Source organism: Taudactylus pleione, unplaced genomic scaffold (genome assembly GCF_031769625.1).
Source record: "Taudactylus pleione unplaced genomic scaffold, aTauple2 ptg000170l, whole genome shotgun sequence".
Lineage (NCBI taxonomy): Eukaryota > Metazoa > Chordata > Amphibia > Anura > Myobatrachidae > Taudactylus > Taudactylus pleione.
The window spans coordinates 4,101,641-4,116,853 of record NW_028284572.1 but is presented as its reverse complement, the minus strand read 5'-3'; the positions used below and the strand labels follow the sequence as shown (position 1 = coordinate 4,116,853).

Here is a 15,213-nt window from a genome sequence, read left to right as displayed (position 1 = left end):
AAAAAATGGAAAAGGAGGCACAATAACATAAAATATAATAATATTTCTATAAATACAAATGTGAATATATGTTTAGGTATATATTAAAAAAAATATATTTTCCAAAAAGAATAAGTTTAGTAGCTAGGAAAATCATAATAGGATATCTGGAGGAAAATCATTATACTAAAATCCAGGATTAATGGTCTTAAATAAATTCCTCAAAATAATCCATAAAGGTGATATCAGTTTGGTCCTTTTGATCCTGATTCGTCTTTTGATTCATCAAGTGGGGACAAGGTTATCAGATGAGATTGATTTCATAGGTTGTTCCCGGTTGATTGGTGTTCAGATCATGACAGAATATACTTTTCAGTCTCAACCTGGGATTACAGTACCTGGTATTCCACCGAGGTCCCCCATCCAGGTACTAACCAGGCCCAATGTTGCTTAGCTTCCAAGATCAGACGAGATCGGGCGCTTGAAAGGAGGTATCACTGTAGATAACTATGAGACTTAGAAATTACCATCTATATTGAATCACAAGAAAGGGGCTATCTCGTAGCTGTCATTGAAGCCTCATGGAGTCATAGTATCAAGTTTAAAGATCCAGTACATTTCTCATCTAGATAGTTTATTTGCCAGAGCTCCTCCTCTCTCTCCAGTTTGTACATGTTCAATGGCCTTGAAAGTTAGATCGTCAGGGTTAGAATTATGGTGCTGGAAAAAATGCCTTGAAACCGTGTGTCCCTCTACTTTATTTCTGATATTCCGGATGTGTTCTTGTATCCTCAATTTAAGTGGTCATTTAGTCTTACCTACATACTTAATACCGCACGTACACTCTAAAAGATAAATAACTGATGTGGAATTGCAGTTGAGATGATGCTTAATTTTATATTCTTTGTTATTTGAAGAGTTATTAAAGGTTTTCTTTGTCTGTGTATATATTTACAGACAATACATTTGCCACACTTATAGCAACCTGGGCAAATATGGAATGTGGTATGTTTTGAAGCGGTGGTATTCTTTAACATACTTGGTGCAAGTATATCTTTGAGATTTTTTGCTTTTCAAAAAATAATAGGGGGATTTTTTGGAAGAGCTTCTTTTAGAACCGGATCCATCAATAGGATTTTCCAGTGTTTAGTGAGAGTATTTCTAATTTTGTTTTCTTGTGCATTGAACGTGGTAATGAAGGGAGTAATATTTGTTTCCTCTTTGGTATTTTTTCTTTATATACCAGTAGGTCATGTCTCTAGGGATTGAGTCTTAGCAGCAGCTTCAGTTAGAACTCTAGCTGGATAATCTTTTTCAGTGAACCTGGTACTGTAAAGTTGTATTTGTTCCTCACATATAGTTGGTTCACTGCAGTTCCTCTTAGTTCTGTGAAATGTTGAATAAGGAATGTTCTCTTTCCACTTTCTGAGATTACCACTCTTGTAATGAAGGTAACTGTTAGTGTCTACCTTTTTTTACAAAGTTCTTTGTATGGATTTCTTTCCCTTCTCCTATTAAAATCAAATCTAAAAATTCAATGGAGACTTTGTTCATGCAGGATGTAAACTTTAAATTCATATCATCATTAGTAATGTGATTTAAAAACAAATTAAAACTCTCTTTGGATCCTTCCCATATTAATAAAATATCATCAATGTATCATTTATACAGTATGATATTTTTATTGAATGGGTTGTTCTCATAAACATATTCCTTTTCCCAGCATCCCATGAGTGGTCCCCATTGCAGTACCACAAATCTGTTGATAAAATTTGTCTAAAAACTTAAAATAATTGTGGTTCAGAATAAAAGTCATAATATCACATAAAAATTCTTTGTGTATGTTACTTATTGATGGATCCATCTCAAGAAAAAAATACCAAAGAGGAAACAAATATTATTCCCTTCATTATCACGTTCAATGCACAAGAAAACAAAATTAGAAATACTCTCACTAAACACAAAGACTTAAGAGGAACTGCAGTGAACCAACCATATGTGAGGAACAAATACAACTTTACAGTACCAGGTTCACTGAAAAAGATTATCCAGTTAGAGTTCTAACTGAAGCTGCTGCTAAGACTCAATCCCTAGAGAGACGTGACCTACTGGTATATAAAGAAAAAAATACCAAAGAGGAAACAAATATTCCCTTCATTACCATGTTCAATGCACAAAAAAACAAAATTAGAAATACTCTCACTAAACACTGAAAAATCCTATTGATGGATCCGGTTCTAAAAGCAGCTCTTCCAAAAAATCCCTGTATTGTTTTTAGAAAAGCAAAAAATCTCAAAGATATACTTGCACCAAGTATGTTAAAGAATACTACCGCTTCAAAACATATCACATTCCATATTTGCCCAGGATGCTATAAGTGTGGCAAATGTATTGTCTGTAAATATATACACAGGCGAAGAAGAACCTTTAATAACTCTTCAAATAACAAAGAATATAAAATTAAGCATCATCTCAACTGCAATTCCACATCAGTTATTTATCCTTTAGAGTGCACGTGTGGTATTAAGTATGTAGGTAAGACTAAATGACCACTTAAATTGAGGATACAAGAACACATCCGGAATATCAGAAATAAAGTGGAGGGACACACGATTTCAAGGCATTTTATCCAGCACCATAATTCTAACCCTGACGATCTAACACTGGACGGAAGCATCATGGTCTGGGTCCCCCCGCATACCTCTCCTCCGATTTGGGTCAGGTCTGTGTATGCTGCGCTGTGTCCTACCAGGCCCTGTGTCTGCGTAGTTGAGTGATCAGCGCTGTTAGTGCAGGAATTGATTTTTCTTTGCATTGTATGTGACTGTGCTAGCGCTGCCTCCTGTAACTTTTCTTCTAACTGTCAGCTTTATTACTGTCCCTGTCCTTTCTGCTAAGCCCTTGCGGTGCGGTGCTGCAGGGTGGTCTCTCGCCTATTTAATACGTAATATTGAGAGGGGTCACATACTTGGTGCCATCATGTCTGAAAGTGATTTTCCTCTCCGCCTACAGTGTACTACGTGTAAAGTACCGTTAGCGGAGGGGGAGGGTAGCGCGGAGGGCCTCTGCCGGCAGTGTTTGTCTATGGCGCAGCCTATTACGGTTACAGCACCGGTACAGGAGCCGCCCTGGGCTTGATTCGCTCAGGCGCTTACAACCTTAGTGGGCCAGTTAGCTCCGCAGCCCGCGTTTACGCCGATGGGTTTGTCCCAGCAGTCAGTAGTGTCGTCACCCATGCAGGGTTTCCTACGACAATTGGTGGTACCCCACAGTCTCCCTATTTCCCCGCTCCCGGTTTCTCAGGAGCCGGCGTGGGTTAACTCCCTGACGAGTTCTGTACAGCACTTGTCGGATGTGTTGCAAGGGGAGTCTGTGATGCGGCCACATAAACGGCCGGTGGCATCTCTGTCGGCTCCTTAGGATGACGAGGGGACGTCTGATGATGGGGAGATTCTGGATCCTTACGATCAGGAACCTCTACATACTAAGGACGCTGACGCTAAGTCCAAGGTATATATTCCTGGATTTATTCGGGCAGTCCGCACAGCCTTGGTGATTGAGGACGAAGTTCCCCCGGCAGCTAAATCCAAGTATGCCTTTTTTAAAGATGTGAAGGGTGATGCCACAGTCTTTCCTCTTTCGGGTCAGTTAGTGGACCATTTAGAGGAGGCGTGGAAACAGCCTGGCAAAAGATACCAGCCGCAGAGGCGCCTGGCAGTGGCTTATCCGTTCGCGGATAATTATTTTGCAAAGTGGGAATCCCCTCCACTGGTGGATTCTCACGTGACCCGTCTTGTCCGTAGTGCCACATTGCCGATGCCATCCATGTCCTCCCTTAAGGAGGCTACGGACCGCAAGGTGGAGATCTGCCTGAAGTCCGCTTATTCCCTTGTGGGGGGGGGCAGCACGGCCGGCTATGGCCTTTTGCTGGGTTGCCAGAGCGATGGAGCGCTGGGCGGATTTATTAAAGGCGTCTTTTGATTCCGACTGTCCGGCCGAACAGGCGGAGTTGATTGGTTATCTCCGTGATTCGGCCACTTATATCAACGAGGCGGCCTTAGACATTCGTACTCTGGTGTCTAGAATTTCTTCAGCAGCGGTGGCTGCTCGTCGCACCTTGTGGCTGCGATCCTGGAAGGCGGACGCAGATTCCAAGAAGGGTTTGGAGGCGTTGCCATTTACCGGAGAAGTTCTCTTCGGTCCGGATCTGGACAAGATTGTGGCCACGCTGGCGGCAGCCAAATCGGCTTGTCTCCCGTCGGCCGCTGCTCCTTCTGGTTCTGGACCATCGTCCTTTCGGTCTTATAGGGCCCAGGGCAGGCCCAAACCACAGTCGTTTCCTCGTCAGGCTGGCCCTAGGAAATCGGCCAAGCCCCGGAAGCAGGCATGGAGTACCAGACGTCCGGCCCCTAAGCCAGATGACAAGCCTGCGGCCTGACGGTCCGGGCCTCCCTTTGGGGGATCCCAAAGTGGGAGGCCGCCTGCTGCAGTTCCCCCAGTGTTGGTCGGTCATTACGACAGACACTTGGGTTCTCGAGGTGGTCTCCCACGGGTACGCCCTCTCTTTCCGGCACAGACCCCCGGCTCGATTCTTCACCACGGGTCTACCATCGGACCGGAACAAGGCTACGGAGCTGCGGAAGGTATTGCACACTATGCTCCAGGCTGGAGTTATAGTGCCTGTTCCATTCTCCCAGAGGGGCCAGGGTTTCTATTCAAATCTTTTTTTGGTACAGAACCCCAATGGGTCGTATCGTCTGATTCTCAACCTCAAAGCTCTTAACAAGTCTTTGCGGGTACCGAAGTTTTGGATGGAGACTCTACGGTCCATCATTCTGGCGCTGGAACCTGGGGACTACATGGTGTCATTGGACATACAGGACGCTTACCTGCATGTCCCTATTCTTTTGCGCCATCAACAGTTCCTCAGGTTTGCAATCCGCAGCGACCACTTCCAGTTTCGGGCGTTACCTTTTGGCCTGGCGACAGCACCACGTGTGTTCACCAAGGTGATGGCGGTCATGGCGGCTTCTCTGTGGGTGCAGGGAGTTTGCATGTTGCCGTACTTGGATGACCTTTTATTGGTGGCAGGATCTCCAGAGCTCCTTCTACGCCACTTGGACCTGACCATTGCGCTACGGCTGGCTAATCAACTGGCAGAAGTCCACTCTAATCCCGTCTCGGCGGATTCTGCACCTCGGAGCCTTATTGGACTCGGAACAGCAAAGGATCTTCGTGACGGGGGAAAAGATCTCTGCTTTACAGTCGAGGGTGCGCCGTTGTCTGCACAGCCGCTGGGTGTCTCTACACTCGGCGATGAGGTTACTGGGCTCCATGGTGTCGGTGTTCGACATGGTGGAATATGCCCAGTTTCAGTCCAGACCTCTGCAGCACCTGATCCTGTCCAAGTGGAACGGGCTGCCTCAGTCTCTGAAGTCCCACACGATTGTGCTCACCCTGGAGGTTCGCCTGTCCCTTGCCTGGTGGTTACAGACGACCCATCTCAGCAAGGGACGTCCGTTCTGGGTTCCAAATTGGGTCCTGTTGACAACGGACGCCAGTCTTCGGGGCTGGGGAGCAGTTTCGGGTCCACACTTGTTCCAGGGCAGGTGGACGCCGACAGAAGCGGAGCTTCCAATCAATATCTTGGAACTCCGTGCGGTCTTCAATGCTCTCCAGCAGGCACATCGGGTTCTCCAGGGTCGTCCGGTACAGGTCCAGTCGGACAACGCTACCACCGTGGCCTACATAAACAGGCAAGGAGGAACCCGAAGTCGGGCGGCTCTCGTGGAGGTCTCTCGGATCCTGGTATGGGCGGAGCGCAATCTTCCGGCCATATGAGCAGTCTTCATTCCGGGAGTGCTAAATTGGGAGGCGGACTTTCTAAGTCATCAGGACGTTCATCCGGGGGAATGGTCCCTGCACCCGGACGTTTTTCAATTGCTGGTGGACAGATGGGGTCTTCCAGAGATCGACCTCATGGCGTCCCGGCACAACAACAAGTTGCCGGTGTACGGGTCTCGCAAAACAGACGAAGGGGCGTCTCTGGTGGATGCTCTGTCCGTCCGGTGGACGTTCCGGTTCGCATACCTGTTCCCTCCGGTCTCCCTTCTTCCACGGGTAATCCGGAAATTCAAACAGGAAGGAGGGACGCTCCTGTTGATAGCTCCCGCGTGGCCCAGATGGCACTGGTTCTCAGACCTTCAGGGTCTGTCCGTGGACAGTCCTCTGCGGTTGCCGCTACGACCGGACCTTCTGTCACAGGGTCCTTGTCTTCACCCGGACCTGACTCGGCTGTCTTTGACGGCGTGGCTGTTGAGACAGCCATGCTGAGGTCCAGGGGGTTTTCCAGTTCTGTAGTACGTACCATGTTACGAGCTCGGAAACTGTCTTCCGCGAGGATATACCATCGCGTGTGGCATACGTTCTTCCAGTGGTGTCGACCGAGAGGTTATGCACCGCGGGAGTTTCGTCTGTCTCGGATACTCGCCTTCCTACAAGCGGGACTAGATCATGGGCTTCGCCTTGCTTCTTTGAAGGTACAAGTTTCGTCCCTGTCTGGTTTCACCATAGGATTGCTACAATCCCGGATGTGCGTAGCTTTATGCAAGGTGTTATCCGCATTCAGCCGCCCTTTGTTCCACCTGTGGCGCCTTGGGATTTGGCTGTGGTCCTGAGGGCTCTCCAGGGACCGCCGTTTGAACCACTGGGCTCAGTGGATCTTAAATGGCTAACAGCTAAGACTGTTTTCCTTCTGGCTATTGCTTCAGCCAGACGTGTTTCTGATTTAGGGGCTCTTTCTTGTAGACCGCCTTTCTTGGTTTTTCATGGGAACAGGGCAGTGCTCCACACTCGGCCCGAGTTTCTTCCCAAAGTTGTTTCCCAGTTTCATGTTAACGAGGAAATCGTTGTTCCGGCCTTTAACTCACCTGGTCTTTCCGTGGGTGAGGCCTCTTTGGATGTTGTGCGGGCCTTAAGGACTTATGTTGACCGCACTTCTTCGTTTAGGAAGTTGGACGCCTTGTTTGTCCTCTATGGCTTTGGTAAAATGGGTTGGCCTGCTTCAAAGCAAACTTTGGCAGCCTGGGTCCGTATGGCTATTTCTGAAGCTTATCTTCATGAAGGCCTGCCGGTTCCTCCTTCTGTGAAGGCTCATTCCACTAGGTCTGTGGGTCCTTCGTGGGCAGCTCGACGTGGTGCCTCTGCAGTCCAGATCTGCAAGGCTGCTACGTGGTCCTCTGTCCATACCTTCGTGAGGTATTACAGGTTTGACACCTTCGCCTCTCAGGATGCTTCCTTCGGGCGGCGGATTCTCCTTTCTGCACAGGAGCGTCCCCACCCTTAAAGGATACTGCTTTGGGACATCCCCAAGGTATCCTGTGGATACCCTATGGACCCTGAAGTAGAAAATATGAGATATGGTAAGAACTTACCCTTGTTATCTCTATTTCTACGAAGTCCATAGGGTTCCACAGGACTCCCGCCCTGTCGCACCTGTGCTGCAGATGGACTTTGCTCTGGTCACCGGTTTTTCCGTCTCCCTCTGGTGAGAATGTGATTCTTGTGTGTGTCCAGATCTTTTTTTCTCTCTCTTCCTTCTCCTCCTCCAGCCTATGGCTTGGTAACTAACTGAGGTGCCTTGGCTCGGGGGCGGGGTATAGGAGGGGGACCCTAGTGTATCCTGGGAAGCTGAAAGCTTAACTCTATGGTGCCCGATGACTGACGTCACACCTATACCCCAAGGTATCCTGTGGAACCCTATGGACTTCGTAGAAATAGAGATAACAAGGGTAAGTTCTTACCATATCTCATATTTTTAATATATACCTAAACATATATTCACATTTATATAAATATTAATTATTATATTTTATGTTATTGTGCCTCCTTTTCCATTTTTATCTAATTAGAAATTGGTAGTATATGAAAATTAATATAGTAACATTCTGGTTTCAATTATCACTGACAATTAACCATGTCTAATTTGTATTAATAATATTTCTCTCGTTTTTGAACTAATTAATATGTCTTTCATAAATTTGTGTATACAATTACACCTATTTACAGTGCAAACTAACATACTAGCAAAACATGGGAATATTTATAAATCTGTACTTACAAACATAATATTAATATTATTCTTTATTATATTATGTAGGTACCAACAGATGTCTATGCATAAAAATACAACGAGACATCTATAGAAAAATTGTATATTGGAAGGCTTAAAATAGCCGCGATTTTGATATAAAGTGGAGTACCAAGATGGCCCCCGTCTAAAATCATACCAAGGGGGAAGCAATATGGCCACTAGCAACATGGTAACACCCTGTATGTATGGGCGGAAGTGACGCTAGAGGCTACACACAGCCGGGCGGAAATGACATAGCAGACATCAGGTGACGATCTGACACTGAAGAGCGGTGAAGCATGAGTGCATGGGCAGAAATGACGCGAGAGGCTACATCAAGCAGGGTGGAAATGATGAAGCGGACATCATGTGATGACCCGGGTAACTCCGTATACACACCCGAAAAATTTGTTCTGGTATCCAAAATTATACACTGTGAAAGCGATGCACTTATCTAAAGGAACATTACCTTGGATATATATCAGCCACAACTTTTTAATGACTTTTCTATTAACAAAAAAATGGAAGTGGTCATAATCAATTCTAAACACCTCCCATTATCCTTACTTAAGGGGTATATATATCAGGTCCCTGACAGGAGTGTTGCATCCTTTGAAGATGTCCACCACATGGATGAAACGCGTTGGAACTCCTGGTTCCAGCCTCAGATGAACTTACCTATTCGTGATCCAGATAAGCCCTTCATCCCTTATCCCCACCTTTTTTTTATTTTTATTTGCATTTTCTTTTTTAAACTAAGTTATTTGTTGTACTGCCCTATATGTTAGGGTCAGCTGTTACTTATAATAAATTACTCTTTTTAATTTTTACTTATACTTGTAATTTCTATAGTATCATATGCACTTTATAACACTTTGAAATTATATTAATATGTTTATTTGCATTTATTGCACATATTATCACAGTCTTGCATATTTGCACATTTATTTATTTATTCAGATGGTTAATTCAGCACTGTATCATAGTATGTATTAGCACATTGGTCGCTTTTTACCAACTTCACTTTCTCCATTTTAATTTTTAACAAATCACCATTGTTATCAAATTGCTGTAGAGCTGACACTTATATTATTAGGGAGTGTTTTTATATGTGGTGCATTTTATTTATCTCCCTGTGATTTTATATGAATTTTCAATATTGATTTTATATATATTTTTTTAGAAAGCAAAGTGCTCTTTTAGTTAATTTTACTAGGCGCTTTAGTCTCTCATATATACTCTAAATTTCTCTGGTTATTGAATACAGCTGCCTTGTGAATAAATATATATATATATATATATATTAGAAATACTAGATATGTATAGAAATTATGGTTTGACAAAAAGGAGTTATTTTTGTCAAAATTTTTTAATGAGTCTCACACCCCATTACAGGATAATGTTACAACTGAAAACTTAGATAATATTTTTGGGAAATGGAGAAACTCATCACTAGGGAGATAAAGGCCTGGTGGGACATAAAAGGATTAGAACATTATATATCAGTTAATAGGATCCCAAGAGGCCTCAGACTGTTAAAAAATCCCACATTTAGCTTAGAGAAAGTAGATTTTATGGACAAATGGGATAACCTATTACATAAATGTTCCATAGATCTAATGAAATTGATTGTAACAGAAAAAAAACATTCTCTCAGAACTAGAAGTAGAAATAAAGAACAAAGAGACACAAATGGAGAGTTATAAGGGTAAGGAGGACTACAGAGCTAATGATGCAGTACTACTACGGAAACTGAATCGTATAGAGGAGGAAGTCATGAAAGGAAAGGAAAATAAATTTATGAGGGACAAACAAGATTATGACCTCAAAAAGGTGAAAAATTGGAGTAGGTTTAACAAACCTACCACACAATCACAGTGGATTAACCATAGTAAAGAAAATAAAACATGGACCTCAATACCACATAAAAGGAAACAAAGCTACAGGAGAGACACAGTAACTAATGAACCCTCTCAGTATAGAACACAAAATACAAGGAACCGCTTTTCCGCACTGCAACGCTATGACTCAAACAGCAATACAGATCATTTTTTATCCCCAGGCCCGGATTACCACCCCCCGAACCCAAGAAAGACAGTTTTCAAAGAGACAACCATGTTGGCATCTCCAATGAAAAGAAGAGTAAGAGAAGACGAGGAACAAGAGGAGGAAGGAGGAAGAATTTACAAAAGGAAGAAAAATAAAAAGGGATATTCAATTTATCAAAGCACGTATTAACAAAGTCTGAAACCGACCTACTGAGTAAGGGATTAACATTTGCACCTTCCAGCAACATGAATAAATTCCAGAGATTCATCAATCTTAACAAATTTGTGAGGAATTTAACCCTTAAAAGACACTTTTTAAGAAAAGATGATGCGATAACCAGAAATTTTAGTGAAAATACATCTAAATCAGGACTCAAGGTAAAGTCAAAATACTATCCACTGGAATCAAAAGGAAATCATTTGAATGTATTTTTTGAATTGTTCAAAAGGGATTTATGTGATATGGACCCACAACCAACGATTAAGTGCAATTTAAAGAATAAAGAAGCACGTAAGAATCTACAAGGAACTATGATATTGTTATCAAGCAAGCTGATAAAGGGGGGGATTGGTCATTATGGACCGATCATACTATACTCAAGAATCCCACAGACTCCTAGGAGATACCAACTCATATAGCCTGCTTTTAAGTGATCCAATGGAGAATTATCTGGAAGAACTAAGAACACTTTTGGTATATGGTTTACGTAATGGCATCCTAACAAAGGACGAATTCCAATACCTTCTTGTCACCAATCCCACCATCCCCATTTTTTAATTCCTCCTGAAAATACATAAATTCATGATAAACCCACCGGGGAGACCCATTATTGCAGGAATAGAGTCACTAACGTCACACTTATCTAAGTATGTGGACATTTTTTTGCGCAAGTAGTATATGAGGGATTTACAATCTTACCTTAAAGATACTACGAATGTACTACAGATCTTCGAAAAATTGGAGTGGAAGGATTCTTACATTTGGGTGTCAATAGACGTACAATCCCTGTATACATGCATTGAGCATCAAAAAGGGATTAATGCATGTAGGGAATTTCTAGAGATGGATCCATCAATAAGTAACATACACAAATAATTTTTATGTGATATTATAACTTTTATTCTGAACCACAATTATTTTCAGTTTTTAGACAAATTTTATCAACAGATTTTTGGTACAGCAATGGAGATTATTTTTGCACGAAGCTTCGGGAACCTATTCATGGGATGCTGGGAAAAGGAATATGTTTATGAGAACAACCCATTCAATAAAATTATCAGACTATATAAACGATATATTGATGATATTTTATTAATATGGGAAGGATCCAAAGAGACTTTTAATTTGTTTTTAAATCATATTACTAATAGCAATATGAATTTAAAGTTTACATCCTGCATGAACAAAGTCCATTAAATTTTTAGATTTGATTTTAATAGGAGAAGGGAAAGAAATCCATACAAAGAACTTTGTGAAAAAGGTAGACACTAACAGTTACCTTCATTACAAGAGTGGTCATCTCAGAAAGTGGAATGAGAACATTCCTTATTCAACATTTCACAGACTTAAGAGGAACTGCAGTGAACCAACCATATGTGAGGAACAAATACAACTTTACAGTACCAGGTTCACTGAAAAAGATTATCCACCTAGAGTTCTAACTGAAGCTGCTGCTAAGACTCAATCCCTAGAGAGACGTGACCTACTGGTATATAAAGAAAAAAATACCAAAGAGGAAACAAATATTCCCTTCATTACCACGTTCAATGCACAAAAAAACAAAATTAGAAATACTCTCACTAAACACTGAAAAATCCTACTGACGGATCCGGTTCTAAAAGAAGCTCTTCCAAAACATTCCCCTATTGTTTTAGAAAAGCAAAAAATCTCAAAGATATACTTGCACCAAGTATGTTAAAGAATACCACCGCTTCAAAACATACTACATTCCATATTTGCCCAGGATGCTATAAGGGTGGCAAATGTATTGTCTGTAAATATATACACAGATGAAGAAGAACCTTTAATAACTCTTCAAATAACAAAGAATATAAAATTAAGCATCATCTCAACTGCAATTCCACATCAGTTATTTATCTTTTAGAGTGCACATGCGGTACTAATTATGTAGGTAAGATTAAATGACCACTTAAATTGAGGATACAAGAACACATCTGGAATATCAGAAATAAAGTGGAGGGACACACGGTTTCAGGGCATTTTTTCCAGCACCATAATTCTAACCCTGATGATCTAACTTTCAAGGCCTTTGAACATGTACAAACTGGAGAGAGAGGAGGAGATCTGGCAAAAAAACTATCTAGACGAGAAATGTACTGGATCTTTGAACTTGATTCTATGACTCCACGAGGCTTCAATGACAGCTACGAGATAGCCCCTTTCTTGTGATTCACATATAGATGGTAATTTCTAAGTCGCATAGTTATCTACAGTCATACCTCGTTTCAAGCGCCTGATCTTGGAAGCTAAGCAACGTTGGGCCTGGTTAGTACCTGGATGGGGGACCTCTGGGGAATACCAGGTACTGTAGTCCCAGGTTGAGACTGAAAAGTATATTCCGTCATGATCTGAACACCAATCAACCGGGAACAACCTATGAAATCAATCTCATCTGATAACCTCGTCCCCACTTGATGAATCAAAAGATGACAGGATCAAAAGGACCAAACTGATATCACCTATATGGATTATTTTGAAGAATTCATTTAAGACCATTAATCCTAGCTTTTAGTATAATGATTTTCCTCCAGATATCCTTTTCCATTTTTATCTAATTAGAAATTGGTAGTATATGAAAATTAATATAGTAACATCCTGGTTTCAATTATCACTGACAATTACCCATGTCTAATTTGTATTAATAATATTTCTCGCATTTTTCAACTATTTAATATGTTTTTCATAAATTTGTGTATACAATAACACCTATTTACAGTGCAAACTAACATACTAGCAAAACATGGGAATATTTATAAATCTGTACCCACAAACATAATATTAATATTATTCTTTATTATATTATGTAGGTACCAACAGATGTCTATGCATAAAAATACAGCGAGACATCTATAGTGAAAATCGTATATTGGAAGGCTTAAAATAGCCGCAATTTTGATATAAAGTGGAGTACCAAGATGGCCCCCATCTAAAATCAAACGAAGGTGTAGCAATATGGCCGCTAGCAACATGGTAACACCCTGTATGTATGGGCGGAAGTGACACGAGAGGCTACACACAGCCGTGCAGAAATGACATAGCGGACATCAGGTGACGATCTGACACAGAAGAGCGGTGAAGCATGAGTGCATGGGCAGAAATGACACGAGAGGCTACATCAAGCAGGGCGGAAATGATGAAGCAGACATCATGTGCCGACCCGGGTAACTCCGTATACACACCCGAAAAATTAGTTCTGGTATCCAAAATTATACACTGTGAAAGCGATGCACTTATCTAAAGGAACATTTCCTTGGATATATATCAGCCACGACTTTTTAATGACTTTCTATTAGCGAAAACCGGAAGTGGTCATAATCAATTCTAAACAACTTATCCTTACTTAAGGGGTATATATATCAGGTCCCTGACAGGAGTGTTGCATCCCTTGAAGAAGTCCACCACACAGATGAAACGCGTTGGAGGCTCCTGGTTCCAGCCTCACATGAACTTACCTATTTGTGATCCAGATAAGCCCTTCATCCCTTATGCCCACCTTTTTTTTTTTTTTATTCGCATTTTCTTTTTTAAACAAAGTTATTTGTTATTCTGCCCTATATGTTAGGGTCAGCTGTTACTTGTAATAAATTACTCTTTTTAATTTTTACTTATACTTGTCATTTCTATAGTATCATATGCACTTTATAACACTTTGAAATTATATTTATATATTTATTTGCGTTTATTGCACATATTATCACATTGCATATTTGTACATTTATTTATTTATTCAAATGGTTCATTCAGCACTGTATCATAGTATGTTTTAGCACATTGGTCGCTTTTTACTAGCTTCACTTTCTCCATATATATATATATATATATACATATATATATATATATTTATATATATATATAATGTCCATGGATCAGGCACTCCCTGCAAAAAACAATACCTTTACCCCAGCAACAGTATAGTTAAATGCTATGATAAACAGGCAGGATAGATGCGGCACACAGGAGTTTCAATAAATCACGCAATACCAATTTTCCTGGGGTCAACGTTTCAATGACTGTCCTGATGAACATGCACAGTCATTGAAACGTTGACCCCAGGAAAATTGGTGTTGCATCATTTATTTAAACCCCTGAGTGCCGCATCTATCCTGCCTATATATATATATATATATATATACATATATACACAACGCGGGCAGAACTCCTCCAAATAATTATTATGCAAGTATCCGCAGGTGCCCTCCCAGATGGCCAGAACTCAGCAGACAAATATATGTTTTGTGTAAAATTTCAGATCATGTCTAAGAAGCCTTAATGGGACATGTGAAAAGATCTATAAGAAACAAGACTGCTACAATTGCTGACCTTATTGAATCTTCAGATCTTGCCTGTATCTTCAGATCTTACTGAGACTTGGCTAGACGAAAATGCAGCTCCTATTTTGGAAGCTGCAGTTCCAACAAATTACTGTCATTCACAACCCAAGACTTAACCGCAGGGGAGGAGGAGTGGCTATCTGCTTTAAAAAAGAACTTAAACTTAGGGTCCACCCAATGGAAATTACTCACTCATTTGAGTGCATTGCAGCTCGGAGTTCTACAGACTTAGGATTCAGTGTACTTCTTATTTACCGCCCCCCTGGAGATGGAAAGATATTTCTACAAGAATTTGTAGATATTGTTGCTGGACTAGTTCTGGAGCAACAAAGATGGCTGATCCTTGGGGATTTCAATGCATGGGTTGATGATGAGCTCTCTCACCTTGGCCAAGATCTCCTGTGCACAATGAATGCACTGGACCTCACACAAGTCATTCCTTCAGTTACTCATATAAGTGGTCACACTCTTGATCTTGTCTTC

The 15,213-nt window shown here is 41.5% G+C and overlaps 2 pseudogenes; one reads left to right on the top strand and one right to left on the bottom strand.

Moving 5' to 3' along the window:
• Positions 1–365: 365 nt before the first annotated feature.
• LOC148521306 (5S ribosomal RNA) lies at positions 366–484 on the bottom strand (annotated as a pseudogene).
• A 12,120-nt stretch (positions 485–12,604) lies between these two features.
• LOC148521305 (5S ribosomal RNA) lies at positions 12,605–12,713 on the top strand (annotated as a pseudogene).
• Positions 12,714–15,213: the final 2,500 nt, after the last annotated feature.